At 38.7% G+C, this 8,155-nt stretch overlaps 1 protein-coding gene across 6 annotated transcripts in view; it reads right to left on the reverse strand.

Annotated features, from left to right (window-relative positions):
* cacna1c (calcium channel, voltage-dependent, L type, alpha 1C subunit) overlaps nucleotides 1-8,155 on the reverse strand; it is a 189,921-nt gene that overhangs the window by 180,478 nt on the left and 1,288 nt on the right. The gene's annotated exons all lie outside the window — the stretch shown is intronic.

Consider the following 8,155-nt stretch of genomic DNA (forward strand, 5'->3'; position numbering starts at 1 on the left):
CACTTTATGTTTTGAGGAATGTCATTCCATGCTTTAGTATAAACATAGAAGAAAGACCTCTGGCCGTAACAGTTTTTAAAAGTTGGTAATATCAGTTGTTCTTTTGTAACAGATCTAGGTGAATGACCACTTCCAGAATTTGATTTGGGCAGCAATGCACAGAGAGTTCCATAGTTGGCACCTTGGAAGATCTGAAAATATAAATTAACAACACTTGTAATTTATTTCCTGAAAGTTTGATAAAAATCCATCCAGTGATTCATGAGATATTTTGCTAACAGACAGACTTCAATTTCCAAGTAGTCAAAGACCAKATTTTAAAGAAAGATTTTGCCCAAAATTTTAGTGTTCAAAATATGTGTTGAGAATCATTCTCACCTACTACCATACTGAAATGTAGCTCAAAATCTGAAAAATTGACCAAATTATACAAAATTTTGTGTTTTCTCATATCAGTTAGCTGTGGCAGCCATCTTGAAGTGGGTGGATATCAAATGTTAATGAGTTGTATGGATAAATCCATTGATTATGTTCTGATGGTTTCTTTTAAATTCGACAAGTGGTTCGTGAGATAGTTTGCTAACAGACAGACATTATTGTCCACCTTGATGTTTATAAAAAATGGCTCAGATAAAATATCTTCATAAGTATTTCTATTTGCTGTGTTTTCTTCTATTTGACTTTTCTTTCAAATTTGTAGCAGCATTGTGTTTTCTCACATACCGCCTCTTAATAAATGCCTGTTTAGTTGGCCTTTCGTCCACTGTTTGACATAAAGTAATGTAAASTACTTCCAGATGAAATGTAAGTTAAAGAGTAAAAAGGGGGGAGGTTGTAATTCTTCAGAATTGCTAAGAGTTTTATTTCATTTCTTTGTCATGAATATTTGATATAAGAAATATTCTGAAACCAATTTTTCAGGAGCTTTYAGGCCTGCCATTTGGCAAAATGCTATTTATTCAGCCGGGTTTCAAGTTTCAATAATGGATCTTTAYGACCACTGGCCTTCTCTGTGCTGGGAGTGAACTGCTCAGATTCACTGAAAGATGGGATTTAGTTCTCCAGCTGCAAAAACTGCTGGTGTTTTTTAGGAGTAAAACACCAGAGGGGCTTCTTTGACGAGCAAGTATATCTGTTTGATGAATGGAGGGCACGTTCTGACAAATGCGTGGCGCTCGAAGCCGCGGTGAGTCGGYGGCGACGGCAGGGACGGTGCAAGTTTTGCGGGGTTTCGCTTTGAAAACATCTCCATCCATCTGGGTTGGACGTTATCCCCTCTGTTCTTTCAGTGTGATTACACAGACTCTGCTCGCTGAGATTTATTGTTGCATAACTGGTGTCAAAGTGCCAGAGTTTCAGCGCGACCTGTCCTCCCTCCTGTTCCGCGCAGACAAACACACCCAGGACCAGAAGGAACTGGAGAAGGCAAAGCTAAGTCTTCAGGCAAGCTCGCTCTCTATGATTAGAGATAAATAGCGAGAACGAGTACAATGATATATATCAAATGATAAAGATACAAACTGTAATAACAATATACAACTCCAGGATATTGTRTAGAATGTAAATAAAAACTGAAAACAATATTTACGTAATCACATAAACATGAGGAAATTCAACTATTTATCAGTGAAAAAATGGTAATTTTGAAGTTGATGGGAGCAAATAATCTAAGAAAATACACATTTCTGCGAAGCAGCCCCTTTTTCTATGTTTATAAGTAGTTTTAAATCCTGAAAAAACTTTCCAGACATGGCACTAATGTGACCCCATAACATCAGAGAAGCAGGCGTTTAAACTGTTCACTGGATAGTCAGCTGCTTTTTTTTTTTTCATATTACGGCTCTGTAATTTTTTTCAAGCATTTCAACRTTTTCTTTTTAATGCAGCTGTAAAAGATTATTTAATACTATTTTTAATCTGTTATCTGACTCCTATTTAGCGGATGTAGTGTGTCATTTTTCCACAGCACAGTGCCACTCAGAGGTTCCTAACAACATTTGCTGGAAACTTTAGACCACATCAAATTCTGGTTTCGCTGCACAGCAACAAGCAGCTTAAAGTGGACGGACTCGGTGGTTTTTTCACTTTGCGTTTTACAAATGTACTGTGTGCTGATCTTATGGTCTGGATTCCCCGTAGAGACAATAGTGTTTTGTATCTTGTATCGTTTTTGTGGTTAGTTCCACTGCAGATGCAAGAGGCTGTTACTGTAAAAGCTTGGGAGATGGACGGATTAATTCGTGGAGGAAAGGGAATGCATGAATTAACTCTAAATGGTTGGCTGAGCAAATTATCCACAGTAGAGGATAGATATAAAGGACGGTAATTCGAATTGGAGGGAAATGCATTGTGGGTATAAATAATACGAACTTCTCTTGTCCCTCTGTATCCCTCAGTCGCTGCTGTGACTCTGAAAACTTGCTTAAACACTCTTGAACATGAGAGTCGAGACAATATACCTCGTCTCGTCTCGGCCCTGAATGCTCATTGTCCAGCTGGGCGACACGTACCACAAAACAAAAAGCTGCATGGTCAGCTAAAATGACAAGCAGTGACTTTGAACTCTAAAATCTGGCATAGGCWGTATAGGCAAATACTAAAGGTGAAGGTGTTGGTGGGGGTGGGTGCTATTTGCTTCTGGTGTGAATACAGATCTCTTCGAACCGAACCAACTATAAGAAGCATGAGACTTTTAAAACGTCACAAGCCATCATTGCTAATTGACACGGTAAAAATTARCCCTTCAGTGTTGCTAACGCTACCACCATGCTAAAAAATAATGAACCGTTGTGTGTCATGGAGAATTTCGTCTCTTTCGGTTGCGTCACACATTTGCCAACGCCGTCTCAATTTTAGAAGTATATCAAGGTGAAACCGACGCTGAATGAGCTGCTCTTGGAATTCTAAATGGTATTTCAGTTGTATTAACAGTACCTGTGTTCTGTCCTGCCCCCGTCACTTCAATCCAATGAGAGCAATGRTTGTCCCCCGCGTGGCTTTGTTTATAAATTATAGCCTGCTTGCAAAAAAAGCACAATGTGAATGCAAACCGCACCAAACAAAAAAATAATAATCCAGACCAAACAAGTAGACCAAWGGACTTTCCTGGTGTGAATACACCCAGAGTATATTTGAATTAGCCAATAGAATTATTTAAGTTTATGAARGTAACTTGTTGTTTTCAGACCTTCATAAAATATGTTGTTTCATTAATCCCAAGCATTTAATAAAGTGCTCTTAAATGACTGGAAGATGCACAGGTTTAAGTAGATCTTTGACAAAATTTGCTTGCGGAGTATATACTCCCACTAGAACTGCTTCACTCCACAGAGGAACAGGTGTTCCTCATTGATGCCAGCAAATGTTATGAGGTAGACTTCTAGTATTCTGTTTTAAAAAATTTGTATTGTTAACTGTGTTAATTGAACAACCTGGTTTCTATAAATTAAAAATAAGATAACAAACAAAACTATTTAATTTGATACATGAGGTTAAGAAAATTGCACAACTGCCACCTGAAATCTTGTCTAGAGCGCCACATTGGMTAGGTCCGGCCCTGTTAAACACTTCGTTAATCAGTCCGTTTGTAGTTTTATTTGTGAGACTATAATATCTGTGGGYAATCTAAAATAATGTAATAAAAATGTTTGATTTTTATCATATTTAAAAAAGCATCAAATGAGAGCACTGAGACCAAGTTCAAATTGTGAGTAAAGATCTTTTTTTACTCAAAACAGCTAATATAATAAAAAATTATTTCAATATCATTGCTCGAGGCCTTAGGCATTAAACTAACCGCTAATCATCACACAGCAGGTATAATTTAGGTGTTAGACAAGAAGAAATATTGGATGTGACGTCAGAAGGGGAGCTGAGTGCATCAGAGGGAAAGAGAAGATGCTCCAGATCCAGAGTCATTATTTCCACTGGTGGCTTCAGTTGGATCAATGGAAAACTGTGTGTGTGTGTCTGTGTTTAGGAACATATGTCCAAACATGCACACATGCACACACACAGACGGAGGCAGCCAGGCAGGCACAATGCATGTGGGCAGGCGGCCAACTGAACACACACACACACACACAAACACACACACATACACACACATGCACACACACACGTTGCTGCTGGTGTTGGCACATTGTCCCAGCAGAAATGAAGACTGAGGCCCGATCGCGCTAACAGCAGAGGACAGCCTCTGGATAGATTTCCAATACCCAACCAGAGGCTTAAGCAAGACAGAGTCCCAGATAATCCTCCCGCTTTCTTCTCCTCCTCCACAGCTCTGTYGCTTTACTCTTCCTCCCTTTGCCCTTACCTTCATCACTCGCTCCCTTTTTCAACAGCTCCCCCTCTTCTCCATCCTTTTGTTACACTGCCAGGGTGCGTTTTCCACTCCTGTCATCCTCGCTTATTTCTTCAAAAGTCATCTGTAATTCTCTTATGGCTCCTTCAGTCTCACTCTTCTGGTCTGTTTTTTTGGTTTCTCAGATGATGTTTTACCTTTCGAGCAGCTGCGGTTGAGTCACGTCGTCAAGTTATGATGCTGTTTGGCATTGAAGTTTATTTCCTATATAGTTATTAAAACAAGTCCGATGGAGTCTGCTTGTTTAGTATGGTTTCATTTTTTCCATTTTACATAAGAAATATGCTTTTGACTCWACAGCTGGCTTAAGTTGGACTGAGAAAATAGACTAGGAAATGTACTGTAAAAATACAACGATTTCCATTTTAAAATAACAGAACTTTACATAAATTTAACATGAAAAAGTATTTAATAAAATTATGGGGGAAACCTTTTTTTGTGACGGAAATGTCAATTGATGGAAACTGTGGTGATGTTTGTCAGAACATTCCCTGTTGTTTTACAACGCAGGTGAAAATCTGTCACATTGGCTAATTTCTAGCCCTTTTTGTGCTGTCTACGCATGATTAGACTGTGGCGACTATTTTGAATCAGATTGATTCCTGTTAATCAGGTGTAAAAATGTCCACTGATTACTTTCTAAGAGTTTYATTAAAATCCATCCAGGYGATTGCATRATTGCCCGCCTAAAGTGACAAAGAAGAAGGACATAGAGAACTCATAAGGTCAAAAAAGGTGCAATGAAGCAAATTWTCTGCTTCATGGCTGAAATGTTGTAGAGTATTTTAAAATCCCAAGTTAAATATAAGTGTTAACAGAAAAGTTGTGCTGTTTATTTATGATTCCATTTCTTATAAGGAAAAGTCTYTTTATTTCAATTTGGTGATCCAAAAGTTTTGTATTTTCTGCCAATTATGTAACTGAAATGATGAATGGTCTTAAGGATCATTTACTTTTTTATTTAACATCAGCAGGAACATTATGGCTTATGCAACAAAACGTCCGTCTTTTAAAAGTTAATAAATGTTGCAAACATCTTAAATTGTCCCATAAAATAAATATAAAAAAGTGTCAAACGTTTGACCTTCCTGTTATTCTTGACTCTAATTCAAACCTTTAAAACTTAAAAAATGCCRAGCAGGAGCCATGCTTTTCTTTTCAGGTGCTGGGGAAGGCTCAACTTAATGAAACATAAAGAAAAAACTATTAAAAATGTCTCCTATAAAATCACTGAGCAGATCAAATCATCTGAGTGAAAGTGAGCTGGCAGCCCGGGTGTCCAGCACCCAGGGTAGCCATCAGAAATCAATTACCATCCCTAACAGAGGTATCATCATGCCTGTGGCACAGTGCCCACAGAGAAAATTACTCTCTGATTGCACTGCTGCTGCAAAAGAAAGTGTGTGTGTGTATGTGTGTGTGTGTGATTCCACAGGTGAGTGTATTTGTTCCAAAGCTACATCATGTACAGCGAGAAGTCAAACAAGTGTCAGTGTGTTCGGCTGTGTTTCCTCTCATGCATGCCTGATGCCCTCACAACTCAGACAAGAGGCCTGAAAATAAGAGCGTTCAGATGTAGAGCAGCTGTTAGAGAGAACGCCAGCATCCAACGCAGGCTATCAGAGTTGGTATTACCGAGCGCAGCTGGAAATGAAACTGAGACCCAAAGAGACGGAGGTATCAGGAGGTGTAACGTGGAGCTTCGGAATATTAAATATCTTTCGCTTCCTGTTTGAGCTGTAGTTTTTTGTCCCCGAATCCCTCAGAGAGGATTTTGACTTTTATTCTGATTTCATCTACAGGAAAAAAAAAGTTAGTGTCAAATTTGGTGCTGCCATATTCCATCTTGAGAATAYGTGTCCATCTTTTGTACACTGTGGAAATAAACCGAAGCCTCTTTGAGTAACAAACTGTCTTTAAATTTAAAGTCATCTTAATCTGTTAGCTCAGAGACACAGTTGCAGATAACTCTCAGCTACCACCACAGAGTTTGACATAATTATCTGTAAAACTGACTGACTTATTTTCCTTTGTGTGTTTGCTAATATCAGTTAGCTGTGGCAGCCATTTTAAATTGAAGTAACTCCAAAMGTTAATCAGCTGTAGGCRAACATTCAGTGATAATATTCTGAAGGTTTCWTTCAAATCGGTTTGGTGKTTCTAGAGAAATTTTGCTAACAGACAGACTGGACTGACACCAACAAGGGCAAAATTTTAGGCARAGATATTGCACCGTGTGTARCAATTGAAAAGTGCATTGAGGGGKATCCTCAGCTGCTACCACACCAAATCTTAGCTTAATTTCTGTAAAATTGACTGAGTTATTGCAGTTTTGGTGTTTGCTARGTTTGCTTAGCTGTGGTGGCCATCTTGGATTGGGTTAACTTTAAAAAAATGAGCTCATTGTAAATGTGCATCCAGTGATTACAAACACACAGACACAAGCAAAAGCACAATCACCTTTTCCTTTAACGGAAACAAATAATGTAAGTGCGCGTGGTGCTGATCCATTTCAATGCTGGTGCTTTTCTCACAAAGCGTTTTAAGACTGTGAATGGAGCATCTGAAATAATTAGTGGAGAAAAGCAGGGCATAAATAATCTTGGAGGTGGTGTTTGTCTTCGACYGATGACAGCCACTATCTGTCACACAGCTGTCACGCTGCTGTCAATGAGCCAATGAAGACTGAACTGTCCGTGGTGCTGAAGCCACCATGCAACTTCACACACGCTCGCTCAACTGTCCTCTAAAAGAAAAGCACCAATAGAAAGCACTTCTATGGTTTGAATGACCATGTTTAGTTTGTGCTGAACTCTATAAAGTCACTTCATCAAACTCAACCAAAACAACATTTGTGTCATTTTGTGCAACTTTTATTTCAGTCTGAAAGTTACTGTGACTCTGCTGTYGATACCCATTTTTCTTACGCACATTTTTGACACGTAATGTCTTCCACAGTTTTTGTGCTATTTCAACAATTCACGAATCAAAGCATTCAGCTCATTCAGGGTGTTCCTGCTATGACTTTTTACTTTTTGAAATAKTTAGCTCTTTTTAGACACTTTTTCTTCCCCCATTGAAAATAATAATGAGCGCCTTTAAAATCCTTCGAACCCTTTGTGTTTAACCACCTTTCACTGCTCGTTTCACCTGTTGCTCTGGTTTTTACAGCTTTGTTTGTGCTCATTTCAGCTTCGTTTAGCTGCTTTCTGAGTATTTCTGATAATTTAAGCACTTTTCTGCTTTTTTCAACTACGTTTCAGCAATTTTTTCAACTAGTTTCAACTTTTACTTTACAGCTCATTCAAGCTTTTCTTTTCTTTTTCTTTTTTCAATTTCTCTTGCTTTGACAGCTGTTTGCAATGTGGGGGGGGCATGAAAGTCAGGGTCTGCACTTGGGATTTATCTGAGTTAAATAGGGAAAAACTTTACAGATTGTAAATACCTAAACTGTCCATGAAAAGAGCTACTTTGCTATAAGGAGTCTTGCTTCTATTAAACACGTTACATGCTTTATGCATGTTGTCTTATTGTATATACAGCCTATAATGAAAAACACACCTAAAAAGGCCTTGTCTGATAATAATACACAGCTACAGTAAATAATAATTATGGCTGCACTGGTCTGCATCCTTCAGACAGCAGGATGGACACGACAGCTGCTTCTGCAGGTACAAACCCAGCAGCGTGTGATGAGCTGCTTCACGCTGCAAACTGTTGGTAAAGGTGCCACGCTGCGACACACACACACACACAAACACACACACACACACACACACACACACACAC

This window comes from Austrofundulus limnaeus, unplaced genomic scaffold (genome assembly GCF_001266775.1).
Source record: "Austrofundulus limnaeus strain Quisiro unplaced genomic scaffold, Austrofundulus_limnaeus-1.0 Scaffold26, whole genome shotgun sequence".
In the NCBI taxonomy this organism is placed as follows: Eukaryota; Metazoa; Chordata; class Actinopteri; order Cyprinodontiformes; family Rivulidae; genus Austrofundulus; species Austrofundulus limnaeus.